Below are 15,543 nucleotides of genomic sequence, written 5' to 3'. Positions count from 1 at the left end.
TTTTTTCACATATTCACAAAGTCATGTGATCATCACTATAATCAATTCCAGGACATTTTTATCACCCTCAAAAGAAACCCCATGCCCATTAGTGGGCAGTCTCTGTTAACCCTTAAGCCCTCTAGGCTAGGCAACCACTAATCTATCTACCTCTAGATAATTGCCTTTTCTGCATGTTTCATATGAATGAAATTATATGATAAATGATTCTTTGTGATTGGATTTATTTAAGCATAATGTTTCAAAAGTTTATCCATGTTGTAGCATGTATCAATACTATACCCTTTCTATGGCTGAATAATATTCCCTTTTATTGATCTACCACATTAGTTGATGGATAGTTAGATTGTTTTCACCTATTGGTCTATTATGAATAATGTTGCTTGAACATTTATGTATAAGATTTTATAGAGATAAATGTTTTTATTTCTTTTGAGTATATATCTAGGAATTAAATTGTTGAGCTCTCTGGTAACTGTTTTACATTTAGAGGAACTATCAAACTGTTTCCTGAGGCAGCTGTACCAGCAGTGTATGAGGGTTCAAATTTTTCCATATCCTTGCTAACACTTAACTATTTTTGATCATAGTCATTTTACCAGGCATGATTAACAGTATCTTATTTTTTACATTTCTATAATTTTCAAATTTTCAAAAAAAATAATTTCTAACATAAAAGAAATGTTCCTGGAGAAGTGGTTTTTCATTGATGTTTTGAGCCAACTGCTTTTTCATAGAGTATTTTCTTTAGATTCAAAATGTTTAGATGGCTTTGGTGGTGTGAAGAAATATAGCTAATCAACTGGGATTCATAATCTATGGTTTATATTTTAGAGTCTTTTCAGAGACTAGTTTCTTCATCTTAGAGCAATCTTTCCTCTCTGGTCTGGTGGTAAGTTTGAGATAAAGTTAGCAAAGTGCTTATTCTCCTAAGAGAAAATCACACTATCAGTTTATAGGATGAGTCAGCTAGGGGAACAGAACACATTTTTTCTTAATTCTGAATCTAAATGCTATATAAAAATGTATGCCTTGATCCCTACACATGACTACTCTGAGTTAATCTGATTGGTTCTTTTGTTATATATGTCTATTTATGTATTTCTTTGTTATGTATTTTTTTCTCAAAATTATAGAATATATATTCCTAAGAGTTGTAAATTGATTTTAATATTTACATATTGTATTATCAATGTCATTAGTTTTAGTTTGATGAATGCTCACAGACATGTAGGAATTTGGTGGTCTACACTGCTATATTGTCCTTCTAATTCCATGTGGATTTAGCGATATTTATCAGACATTGGGGTTTCAGGGGACAGATGTTAAAGTAAGACATAGGAGCAAGAAAGCAAGTTGTAATTATTGTTTAAAATAGCTGTTTATTGGCTTCACAAATATTCTAAATAGTCCTAATGAAGGCATATTCCACCCATTAAAAACAGTTGGTATAAAATATAATGAATCAATTATATGATTTTAAAATCTGTCATATGATCTGTTTTGGGACTCTATCTTTCCAAGGTCAGACAGAAGTGGCTGTGAGATGTTTCATTTTGTTTCGTAGTCTTACTGGAATGTCATGGTAATATATATCAGATAAAACTACAGAGTTTGCCAGCTTTGATCTAAGAAGGCCTTGCTTCTCCAGAATGTAATTTTTTCTGTCCTATAACTGCCACACAACCTGCAGGACAAACTTCCTCAGTGTCCTCGGCAACAGAAAGCTGTCTGGGGCTACAGGCCAAGCTGGGTTTTAGCATCACCTTTTCTTGCAAAGTGAGGATAGCGCAAGAGTGGGACCTTAATAAAAAGGGTCAGAAAACCCTGAAATCATCATCAACATGAATCTGCTAGAAATTTCCTGTTAATGGCTTTTAAGCCAACTTCCCATAGTCCTTATACCACTCTAAGATGTTTGGGAAGCCCAGTGTGAGAAGGGACAATGGGTGAAGGTCAAGCCTTCCCCTTCCTGATCAGATTAGTGCAGTTCTTGAATCTGTAGAATATTTTGGAAGATTTCTGTATAGGAAGAAGTTATATGCCTTAATATTATTTCAATATTCTTATTTAACATATCTATAAAAAATAACTTTAGGCCCGCCAGAATCTTTCTCTTAAATTCAATTTTGCCATCAGTAAGACAGTCAACACCATGCAGTCAAGATGTCAATTGACAAACACTGAAATATACATATATATTTATATTTATGTAAGGAAGATACTGAAGCTATATATATATATATGTATATGTGTGTGTGTGTGTGCATATATATATAAATGTTTATATCTGAAAGGTGTGATTATAACCAGCTTAGGTTTTATTTTACTTTTAAAAACATTTTTAAATCTCCAAATTTGAAAAACATGATAACTTCTATAGTATAAAAAGAATACTATTAGAGTAAGACACAGTTCCATACTAGCCACAAAGATTAAGATCAAGGTACTAATTCTGGATCTTTAACTTAATGGTCCACAATTCTAATCAAGTCATAAAATATCTGTGATTTTGAGACTTTTCACATAAAAAAGGACAAGACGGAGTTAATGACTCTAATTGTAAGTTGCCTTCTAGATCTGAAATTCTGAAAACTCATTAGGAAAATCATCTGGATATGTTTAGATTCAATTGCATGGAATATTTGGTTCTTCACACAAGCAGCACTTAGAGAATTTTCAACCTCTATAAAGCAGACAAGTTGTGATCTCCTAGTTTGAGATTATTGACCACATATCACATAATCGATGTACACTTTTCATGGACTCAGCCCTGCCTCATATATTTGATGATACAAAAGAAATGTAAATAAATTTTCCCCCAATGAATTGATAATAAATTTGGGTAGAAGTCATATTGCCATGTCGATGAGGAACCATTCAAGAAATAATAGAGTTTAAAATGGCAGTCTGTATTATGATATAGATGAGAGAATAGGATAACATGAGGTAATAATATGATGTTATTGCAATCAGTAAGTGGCAAAGGGAGATATGCCCAAGGGCAAATGTCCACTGAGCCTTAGGAGTAAATCATGAAGAAAAATAGTAAGTGGGTACTGTTTATGTTTGTTACCCCTGTTATAAGTCTTAGAGAGTGGAGGGTGATAGAATCAGAGCTTGCGGGGCGCCTGGGTGGCTCAACTGGTTAAGTGTCTGCCTTGGCTCAGGTCACAATGCCCGCATCCTGGGATCAAGCCAGTGTCTGGCTCCCCGCTCAGTGGGGAGTCTGCTTCCCCCTCTCCCTTTGCCCCTCACCCTGCTACTTCTCTCTCTCACTTTCTCTCTCTCCAATAAATAAATAAAATCTTTAAAAAAAAGAGAGAGAGAGAACCAGAGCTTGCAAGAATCTACCAAAGATAATCTGCCTTCTATCTAGAAGGTTAAGAGAAGAGAATTCTGTTGGAGAAAAAGAAGTCTCCGCAGAATGAGGGGGAAAAAAAACACCCTCAGTGTTAGTCTTTTCTTTATATATTTCTCTTTCTCAGGAGGCTTCTTTTTTTGGCTTCATTAATTTTTCCCTTGCTTTCCTTCTAAACACAGCTTAGTCTTAACTGCAGAATGACTTGGCTTGCATGCTACATTTCCTTAAGTAAGAATGAGAAGCTTTTTAGGAGCAGGAATGCCAACTTCTTATTCACTGAGGTTTTTTGGTATTATCCTATAGAAAACTGTATTTAAAAAATGTACAAGCTGAAATTAAGGTTGTATCAAGGAAATATATGCCTGCTGATGTCTCACGTTGCTTATGTTAATGGTAGGTGAAATTCAGAAAGCGTCTACTGTAGCAATTTAGTAGTTTGTGTTTGGGTAGAGTAATAAACTGGCTTATGCTTCATTACATGACTGACTTCATTATAGCAAAACCATGCACACTCTTTCTGTCAATTAAATCCTCATTTACTTTCTCAGGCACTAATTAAGAAGTCCTTATCATTCAGGTAGGGATAAATAATAGAAACAATTACTGTCAGATGTAGACATGTTTAATTGGCTTGGACAACCCACCTGTCTACGTTTGGTGACAACCTTTTACTTTCAGCTTCATAGTCAGAGGCTCAAGGTTTCATGTGAGGGAAGGCAGGCATCAAGACGTAGGACAGCTGGTGTTTCATGTCAAACTCTCAGCTAAGCATCTTCGTTGGCCCCATTCCTGTGTGTATTGGTGAGAACTATGCAGAAACTACTGGAAATGCCACAGAGGAAGTGAAGTTCCTTTATGTATGCAGTATATGCGTTGGCAAAAAATCATGCTAGATGCAGAGCAAATGCATGTACAGTTTCTCAAGATTTCCTTAGAAATATGTCAAGCAACTAGATTGGACAACCAGGTTGCTCGTGTCTCCACATTTTAACTGAGTGGACCGTATCATCTATACTGGTCCAATCTGGTCCCTCAGAATCTTCTTTAGATTCATGTAGACCTATGTTTTCTTTCAGGCTACCTTTTTTTTTTTTTTTCCCTGACTGCTGGGTGACAAAATTGCTGCTGGTCATCATTCAGACTTTCATAATTCTCTTTCCTGCTTCTACAGTCCAATAGGTTGAAAGTGAGTAAATTGGGAGAATCCATTGTGAATTAGGAGTAAGAGAATTCATGCCTCTGTGATGACTATGTTCCATATTCCTATGCTATTTTTCTTCATTACAGAATATTTTTAGCCTTAAAACATACCACTCAACTGGAAACAAAACTCCACCAAAAAGTAAATCTGTTAGGATAATGCCCTGATTACCAAGCAATCTGACTCAACTCAGGGCTTTGAGTCTACAGAGAAAATTCAGTAAGTGAGCTCACCAGGACATATTTTAAATTACTTAACAGATTTTTGTTAAAAATAGGAATGCCATCCTTGGGAATTTCAACTATAAAGAATGCCTTTAAATATACCTATGATTTTTTTTCATATTTGTACAAGAGGGGAGGGGCAAGGATTTTTAGTGTAAGAATTTGTGTATTGTTACAAATATCTGAATGATAGTTTAGATATAACTTTAGTGAGAGCCTTAAAGTGAGCAATTCTTAAAACATGGTTGTGGATATTCAATTACATATAGATGCTAAGAAAGGACAATATATATAGAAGAGTATGCAGAGAAGATTGCTACAATGTGAAACAGTGGACATTTATTTATTATATAGCAAAACAAGACAGATGAAGGAATTTTAGCTTTCCCTGCCCCTTTTCTTTCAATTCAGTAGTTCTGTCTTAATAAACATCCCTTTTCAGAACAAAATACAGAGGTCAGAACCAGAGCCCTACAGTTAGCTACATCTGGTTTCAAATTGGCCAACAGTGAGCACTTCCTGAGAAATACATTAAACTTTTCTGAGTCTCAGTCCCCGCATCTAAAATTAAGACAAATTAAGGACTTACTGGGTTGTAGTAAGAAATGTCATGTACTCTGTGCTGGGCATTTTTCTAAGTATATTACATGTAATCCACTGAACTTTCACAACAATCTTGTGAGGTAGGAGATGGTATGATTCCTCTTTTCTCAGATGAGAAAAATGAGAGACAAAGAGGTTTTGTAATATTCCTAAATTAAAGAACACGTGATGTATGAGATTTGAACCTAAGCTTTCTGTCTCCAGAGTCTAAGCAATTAGCCACTGTGGTATATTAATGAGTATTCAGTATGGTATCCAGAATGTAGTGAATGGCCCATAATTGTTAGCATTGGATGCTATCACTAGTAAGTCCTTAGAGGCTCATAAATAATATCCTCATTCATTTCCCAAATTCAGAATCAATTAAAAGTTAAACATAAGTACTGATGGGGATCAGAATATTACTGACAAACTGATGGAAAACGTGGCTTTAGAGTTGCAGCTAAGTAAGTGTGATGACATCATATTCCTGAATTAACTCGATTCCCCATTTGGAACTCTGACAATTCAAGGACCCCCCCCCCCAAAAGGGACAGTCTTCTCCCATACAACAGAGAGGGAAACAGAATGCATGTGTTCTGTGAACAACACCAGTGGTTTTCAGCCATACCTATGTGGCTCTTCTTTTTTTTTTTTTTTTTTTTTTTTTTTTTTTTTCAACTCTCCATCCAGATAAGTCTATCCTCTTCTCCTGAGGAAGAGTGAGTGAGAGTTGGGGAGCAAGGCCTCAGCTGATGTCGCTCCTGTGGAAGTGGAAGGTCTGGATTTCTCCTCTCCCAAACCAACAACAGTTTCTGTTTGTACTGCTAACCTTGTTTTGCTGTTGTTTTTATTATCTGCCAACAAGTGGCAGACATAGTAAGTTTCAGAAGTTTGTCCTTGCTCCTCAGCCAGAGCTGAGAGCTGCTAGGAGGAGATAACATTGATCCTGTCTCAAGCATAGATGCCTCTAGATTTGCTGAGATGCTGGCCCAGCTGAAGGAAGAACTGTGCTTTGCTGCATGGCTGCCTTTAGTTGTCTTAAGCAAGGTAGGATCACTACCCTTAGAGGACTGCAGATTTCAGGTGTAGTGGGAAGGACTCTCGCCCCACCTAGAAGTAAAGGAAGGAAAAGAAGAGTGATCATCTTATTTTTAGATGCCATCAATAGACTCCCAACTCTTAGCTCTGGTAAGAGTGTATCTATCAGAATGTGTTTTTAGAAGACATCCTCTTCATTAAGAGAGGAATTGCTTGTTGGTCATTAACACAGCTGTTCTTGGAAGTACCATAAGCACAGAGTGAGATGTTTTGTTTTGTTTTGTTTTTCCCATGGAGTTGATTCTTACCTATATCCTTGAAAGGCATTTATACAAAAGTCTTAGGACGAATATATTCATTACTACCACATTTTCCCCTCAAAATGACATTTTTCACAGAAACTCCCCTAGGGACCAGAAAGCGATTAAGCCCAGGAAATTAGCCATAGTAATGCTAGATGATGCCATTATAATGAGGTTGTGAACCAAGAGGTGTTCTGATGCCTGTGTCTATAGTAGTTGAAATAATAAGCCACTTAGCAAGACAGCAGCATGTCCGTGGTATACTTGAATACCATATGTATTTTCAAAGCCTAACTCTGGTAGCTTCACAAATCCCAAATGTAATTCTGCTTTATCTATTGAAAGCCTTGCTCTATAGTTGTCAAAACAATTGTTTATCCTTTAAAACAATTATTTGCAGATGCATTTATTTAAAGGCATCTGAGATGGAACTAATAGTATTAAGCCACAGGGAAAAAAAATCATCGAGATGCCACTAATGTTTTCTTTCAAACTGGTGAAAGCAAAAGGATTTAGGCTGGTGAGTCCTCAAGGAAAGAACACGGTGTGAGGGACACCTGGGTGGCTCAGTCGGTGAAGCCGCTGCCTTTGGCTCAGGTTATGATCCCAGGATCCTGGGATGGAGTCCCACATCGGGCTCCCTGCTCCTTGGGAGCCTGCTTCTCCCTCTGCCTGCCTCTCCCCCTGCTTGTGTTCTGTCTCTCTCTCTCTCTCTGACAAATAAATAAGATCTTTAAAAAAAAAAATAAGAAAGAAAGAACATGGTGTGGATAGTGGACTCTGTGAAGAGCCCGAGGCTAAAAGTATAGTCAACCTACTCCTACCCTTCACCCCCATCCTATGGGAAGCCTCAAAGTAGCACACTTGCTCAGCTTGGTTCCAGAGAGGTAAAAGCCCCTGAAAAGGTTGCATTTAGTTATTTGAAACAGTAAACTTAATAGGGGTCCTAAGGGTTTGAATTTTGCATTTAGTCTGAGAGCACTAAATAGTTTCCTGATAAGTAACAGCTTTAAATTAAATGAAAAGAGAACAACAAAAGCACAGGGAGACGTAGATTTTTTTTTTTCCCTCATGACACTTTGGATGTCATCTTCCCTTGTTGACTCTGACAGCACTTCAGGAGATCCCTGTGTCCATCTGTGGTAAAGGAGGAATGTGGGGCAGGAGGACCTCCAGCCCTTCTTCACTACTACTGAGATCACCCTAGAGCCGCACGACTTTTTTCAAACCATGGGATTCTTCTTCGTTGTCAAATATAGAGGCATTTATTTACATTGAGTCTACTTCTTGAGGAAAAATAATAGTTATTTATAAATACCCTATGAAGTAATTTCTGCTCACCCGCCTTCCCCCCACCTCAACCAGAGTCCTTTCCCCTTCTCTTTCCATATATCATAAAATGTATCCTTCTCTTTCCTCTCATATAACAGGATTCTGTCCACACTGTCAGGGCCAAACCCTATCTAGCATTTTGTGAAGTCCTTCATCTGCCCATCTCGAATTGATTTCTCTTTCTTTTGTGTTTATGTAGTCCCTAACTGTAACTATATCATGAAACTGCTAATATTCTGCCTTGATTTGGCTTTCTTTTCCTTCTAGATTTTATTTTCCTTGCTTTAATAATTTACTGCACATTGTTGCCAGATTTCTTACCATCTTGGTAAACAATTGGGATTTATAGCACTTGAGGCTTAATAAATAACATGTCTTTTCTAAACCTTTTTTTTTTCCCAAGCCCTCCTCTACTCCGATTACCTTATAAGATTTCTTGAAAATATTTTGAAGAAATTTCAGGTGGTGCAGTAGATATTACCATTAAAAAAAAAAAAAAAAACACCAAAAGTCTTAATGTTCCTTTGTCCTTATAAATACAAAAATATTAGGATATTTTATTATTGGTTTGTTTCAATGGATAAGCTCCTTGCGTAACTATGCATTCACAGCTGAATTTATCATTTCAAAAAAAATTGTGCGACACTGAGATATAGAATCAACTTCATTTAAAAGGAAAAGTTGTATGCCATAGTTTTTCTGTTGTCACCCAGCTCCACATGTTACTATGGAGATAGACTGTAGGAGGTTAAGTAATTTGGCGAAGATTACATGCTCTTCTGTGATAGAGCTGGGAGTAAACCCCACAGGATTGGGACCCTCTGTGCCAGGAATTTACCTTGACCTAGCTACATCTAATTTCATGTCATATGTAAAACTTCCCTCAGGATTAAATCAGGATTCTGATGCGTGGAAATGTTCAGTAAGTGTGAAATAAAAAACTCATCATTTTTAGAAAGGTAGAACCTAACTTTATAGAGATTACTTGAATATGTGACCAGGGCTAGTAAAGAGAGAATGAAAAAGAATGATTTTTTCCTAAGTCAAGACCATACCAATATGGAAGAGCTCCCAAGACAAAAGAACATTGGTCTTTTGAATAATGTCTTAGAAACTCCTGAAAACTCCCACCTACCCATCTGACATACAGAAATGTTTTTTTTTCAGAAGAAGAAATTTAATGCAGCCCACATAGACTCTACAAATTATATATATTTTTTTAAGATTTTATTTATTTATTTGACAGAGAGATAGAGCAGGAACACAAGCAGTGGGAGTGGGAGAGGGAGAGCAGGCTTCCCGCTGAGCAGGGAGCCCGATGTGGGACTTGATCCCAGGACTCTGGGATCATAACCTGAGCCGAAGGCAGATGCTTAACAACTGAGCCACCCAGGTGCCCTACAAATTATATTTTTTGCAGTTGTTTCTTGAACTATTTTTCCCTTAAGAATTTCTTGTGGATTTGTATATAATCTGTACAAAAATTTAGAAATACATAAATATTGTTCCACTTTAAAAAGTATTGTTTATTGGATATCTACAAAAAATGAATATTTTTACATGTCTGATTCCAAGTGTTAAAATTATAAATGAGGATTTATACCACTCTCTGGGCTCTCTGATATCACAGATTTGATTATAAGGCACACAGCTTCCTAAACAATTAGTCTGGCCCCTACACACTTTCTGAAATCCATTTGCACAGTTGGGCAATTGAGATTTGTCTGTCTGTCTCTCTGTCTTCCAGTAGTTCTCACCCTACATGGAAAAACAAGACAGATATCACAGGGGTGTTTTAGGTAGGACAACAAACAGGTGCAGAGCAGACAGGGTTGGAACATCTAATTAAAAGGATTAAAGAATGGTAAACTTCCAGTGCCTTCTCCTGATGATACTATAGAATGATCGAGCTGGCCCTCTAGGGAAGGACAATGGACTGGAACTGTTGAAATGTTGAATCTGTGTCTCAGATAAAGTAAGTGACCACTAAAACCGGGAGAGGGCAGTGGACAGAGGGAGAGCAGACTTGACAACCTGAAAGGCAAAGAAGAGGGAGCTCTAGAGGGGGTTGGACTGAACAAAGGATGAAATAGAGATGTTACCAAAGAATCTGTCAGTTCACCCTTCACAGATGAACTCAACTTATAAATCTGCAAAAGGCAATGGTTCAGAAACCTTTTCCCTAAAGCTCAAGGGGAACATGTTTAGAAAAAGCCTTCACTGTGATACTGAGCATTGGAAAGGTTCTCTCTGATTTAAGAAAACTAGGATGAAAGTGAAGATGAAGTGGAGATTTTGGAGAATGTTTTGGACACAGTATTGGCACCAAAATATTTTTTTAAAGATTTTATTTATTTGAGGGCGCCTGGGTGGCTCAGTCGTTGAGCGTCTGCCTTCGGCTCAGGTCATGATCCCAGGGTCCTGGGATCATGACCTGAGCCAAAGGCAGACACTTAACTACTGAGTCACTCAGTTGCCCTGGCATCAAAACTATTTTATCTGCAGATTGAATTTTTAATACTGAGGGTACATTTTTCCCTAATGATGTCTATAGCAGAATGGAAGCTGTTTTCCAACATATTCCATTTTAAAAATTTTAAAAATATTTTGGAGCACTTTTAGGTTCACAGCAAAATTGAGAAGTAGGTACAGAATTTTCTCATATACCTTCTGCCCTTACACATGCATAGCTTCGCCCGTTATCAACATCATTCACCAAAATGATACTTTCTTAAAAAGATTTTATTCATTTATTTATTTGAGAGAGAGTACGAATAGGAGGAAGAGCAGAGGGGGAGGGAAGGAAAGGGGGAAAGAATCCCAAGCAGACCCCACACTGAGTGGAGTCGGATGCGGGGCTTGATCTCATGATCCTGAGATCATGACCTGACCCGAAACCAAGAGTCAGACACTTAACTAACTGAGCCACCCAGGCACCCCAAAATGATACAGGTTTTTATGAAGGATGATCCTGTGTTAACTCATCATGATTACCTCAGTTCTATAGTTTACCTTAGGATTCACTCTTGGTGGTGTACACTCTATGGGTTTGGAAAAAATGTATAGTGACATGTGTCTATCACTGTAATAGCATACATAGTATTATCACTTCCCTAAAAAATCCTCTGTGCTCTGCCTATTTATCTCTCCACTAACCCCTATAACTGCTGCTCTTTTTATTGTCTCATAGGTTTGCCTTTTCAAGACTGTCCTATTGTTAGAAGAATACAATTTTCGTAACATTCCTTTTTTGCCTATGGGCTTGTTAACATCTCATGTCTCTCCACAAGGTATTTCTAGCTAACTTTTTCCAGAACATTTTTTTTTTAAAGATTTTATTTATTTATTTGACAGAGACACAGCGAGAGAGGAAACACAAGCAGGGGGAGTGGGAGAGGGAGAAGCAGACTTCCCACTGAGCAGGGAGCCCGATGCGGGGCTCGATCCCAGGACCCTGGGATCATGACCTGAGCCGAAGGCAGACGCTTAACGACTGAGCCACCCAGGCGCCCCCCCCACCCCCCCGCTGACAACACCCAAGTCAAAACCTACCCCCTTGATGGAAGTCTGTCTCTCTCCTTGTCTGTCCTTATCTCCTCTGAGCACTCCCTGTTTACAGTTCCCTCTGGTTTGATGTTACACACTAGAGTTTGTTATCTGATGTGCATTTCAATAATTTCATACCATCAGTTTTGACTCCCCAACTAGACTATGAGCTACACAAAGGCAGCAGTCAGCATCTCACAGTTCTCTTTTACCTTTCATAGTATTTATCTTGGCACTTGGCGCATAAACAGTGTTTTAGAAATAACTGTTGGTTGATTGAGAATCTTCCCTGAATGTTAAAGATTTTACCAATGAGAGCTCGAATTACTTATTCTCTCTGAGAAACACTTTGCAGATTAGAGATGAAAATACTCATCCTCTAAGCACTGAGAGCTTGCCTTCTCTCTAATTATTATAAATCATAGCCTGAACATTTAAACTATTCAGGATTTCAGTTTTTTCCCTAGCTTCCTCCAGCATGAAATCCAATCAAGCATTTACTTGCTGCTATTCCTATACTCGCCTCTGAGCACCCATTGTAACATATATGCTAATTGTCATTATTTTTAATGATTTCTTCAAGTTGTTTTTAATATAAAGTTGCTTTAATACGACTCATTTTTAATACAGAGCTTTAGGTAAGCATGGCATATCCCATTATTTATAACTGCATCCGTTATTTTGCCACTAGCTTCCAAAAACAATTAAACCCATTCCTGATAGGGAATCAGACAGCATTGACCTATTGCAATCTACAGAGAATGGTCCTCTCCTTTAACCATGTCCTGAATCCAGCCACCCTCTTCTCTGACAACTGGAAAACACAAAGCTCTTAGTGATGTATTTATCTCTCACGTCCCACTGGAATGTGAACTCCCTGCTCCCCTTTCTCTGTGGCACTGTCAGTCTTGGCATTAGGCAGTGGGAGGACCCCTCACCCTCTTCTCAACCAGGTATCTTTACGTGAAACCTGACTATGGGATTAATTTGTTTTGTCTGCTGTGATATCTTCTTTAATTCTGATGTCATTTGGGCCACTTCAATTTCTTCCTCAAACTAATAAATTTCTAGTTGCCCAAGCTTTAGTTCTAAATACATATTTTAGAGGGTTTTAGCAGTTGAGTCTAGGATGAGCTTTAAATTCCTCTGACACATTGTCCCTCTAGCTATGAATTTCTTGTCCAAAAGGCTTTCCGGAGGGTTGAAATCATCTGCCGCTAACTCAGACGCTTTGCCCACACCTTCTGTTTTTTCTCTGTTAATCTTATATGCTGAACAATATTGCTTGCCTCTGGCTATTTCTTGTTTCCCAGGTTGACCCACATTTTTTATTAAAACTCAGAATTTGAGAATTCTTTTTGGGACTGTAATTATTTCTATATGATTGTTTCTCTATTCCCAGTGTAGGTCACTTTTTATCTTGCACTGCAGTTACCCAAATAAATTCTATTTTGCTATTTAGGCCTTTGAATGAAATATACCTTCCGTTATTAATTTCTAAATGTAGCATCAGAACTAAGGAAATTTGTGGTTACTTAATATGGAGCTTAGATTTCCAGCAACTTCAAACTTTTGGACAGAGCTGTGCACTGGGATATTAGGCAAACACCATGTAGGATTTTCAGACATCTTAGTGGCATCATTCTTAGATCATGCCAATGATCTCAAGCCACCAACAAAGTTCTTTATGTCCAGCAGATTGGGCTTAATAATGCAATAAAGTATTTAATATGTTTAAAAATGTTTTCCTTTGTAAGTGATTATAGAATCTTAAAGTTAAAATTGCCATGCGAATAGAAAAGCTACCCTTCTTAGGCCTCCAATTTTGGACATATATGATCTCATTAAATCCACCCAAAAAGGTAGATGTTATTTTCCTGATTTCACAAGTGAGGAAATGATCTCTGTGAGAAGAGTAAGTATTTGCCCTGCTTATCTGCACAGAAAGTTAATGTCTTTGATAGGTATCTAAACTCCTTAGGAAAAGATTACCCAGATACTGTCTCAATGTGCCCTGAGAGTTTTTCTCTTTATATTTCTGGGCTTTTCAAATTCCTTTTCAGAATTATTTAGCAGTTAGACCACTTTGCATAATCCTCATAAGACCGAGAACTTTGTCTTCTAAATAGAAATAAAAGGTCCTGGCTATTGGATGCTAACAGTTCTCTACACCTGTTGTCCCTCTAATAGGCTAGTAAAGATAAGGTGTGGGAAGGAGCAGTGTTCTCTTTTGAGAACCTTCTAACCTCATTATGGATGTTTGAGCTCTTTTATTTCTTGATGAGATTGGACATATGAAGTGTCAAGAACTCAAGTTTTCTATAGCTAATCAAAGCCTGCTTATTGAAATGTGTGTGTGTGTCTGTGTGTGTGTGTGTGTACATATACATGTGAAGAGAGAGAAATAAAGATTGAGAAAGAAGGAGAGAGAAACTCTTGACTTCCATAACTAAGCCATTGCCTATTAAAATCAATACTTTAACAACCAGAGTATTTCTCATAGAATCTGATTTGATAAGAAATAATTCTGACATATGAATCCACAAATTGAGAGAAATATGTATATAGTTGACCAGTGAACAACATGGGTTTGAAATGTATGGGTCCACTTATAAACAGATATTTTTGGATAAATATGGTACATTATTGTAAATGTGTTTTGTTTTCTTTATGATTTTCTTAATAACATTTTAGTTACATTGTAAGAAGATAGTATATTATATATATATATATATATATATCATACAAAGATATGTTAACCAACTATATTATTGATCAGGTCGATAGTACGCTATTAGTAGTCAAGTTTTTAGGTAGTCAAAATGCTTTAGAAAACTTGCCATTATAACTTCTTTCTTTGCTCCTGGGAGATGTGAATCTTCTCTCAGCCTGTGAGTTTATAGCCCAGGAAAAGTTTTTTCAAGGACCTAGGAACTATCTCTTTGAAATGTAAATACAGAGGGAGCTAGTACCCCATCTCCCAGTGTCTGGATGTCAGTAGCCTATCTTCAATGAGCACCAATTAGCAAACACAGATGACATAATCACAGAAAAAAGCAGTTGCTAACTCAGTAATAACTCAGTGTTGTAATAACAAGACACATCCCATTGATCAACCCCTCCCCACAACCTCCGGTACTTTGCTCCTAGCTCACCCCAGCACCTAAAAACCTCCCACCTTTTGTATCAGCAAAGCTGAGTATCTATGCTCTGCCTCATATTGCTCATTTTTGGTGGTATTGGAATAAAATCAACGTCTGCCTGCTCATGTGGTCCTGAGTGACTTTTCTTTAACAATACCTGTACCACCTGCCAATATTAATGTCTTAAGAGTGATTTTGCACCATGAAAAAGGTAGGATGATGCTTTTTTTGCAACCAGTTTTAAAAAGCATATTTCATTCTGGAGAACTCGCAACCTTTATAATGCATTTAAATCAAATTTGCACGTGGGTGGGGAATGTGGGAGTATATATATGTGTGAATGTGTGTGTTTCTAAGCAGGACTTGACTGCTAGAAAAATCACTGTGGAACATTATGAATTTTTCACTTTTCTTCTGTTTGGGGTCAGTTCCCCATCTCCTTGATCTCTCTGCTCTGAGAACATATTTGAGAGAAGCCAGCTCTGTTCCAACACTAGAGCAGTGCTCACAGCCACTTTACCATTCTAGGGAGGCAGATATCTTCTTTCTGATCCTGGATGTCAAGAGGTGAAGAGAAAGCTGATCTGAAGGCTTTCTCACTGTCCTGGAATATTATCTGACTGCTTAGAGAGGGCTCTGTACATGCAGGCAAGAGCATTCCTAACTTTCAACCATAAAGGAGGAAGAAAAAATATGCTACCAAAGACATAACTTAAAATGCCTTTAGAAATCACAGCTGGGTCTTCCCCTAGATAAAGGGAAACTCTCTGGTGCAAAAACTAAGGATAATTTGTCAGGGCATGGGGAG

This window comes from Callorhinus ursinus, unplaced genomic scaffold (genome assembly GCF_003265705.2).
Source record: "Callorhinus ursinus isolate GAN/ISIS: 27379988/994484 unplaced genomic scaffold, GSC_fseal_2.0 scaffold10, whole genome shotgun sequence".
In the NCBI taxonomy this organism is placed as follows: Eukaryota; Metazoa; Chordata; class Mammalia; order Carnivora; family Otariidae; genus Callorhinus; species Callorhinus ursinus.
The sequence above is the reverse complement of the archived record's forward strand: the minus strand, read 5'-3'. Positions refer to the sequence as shown.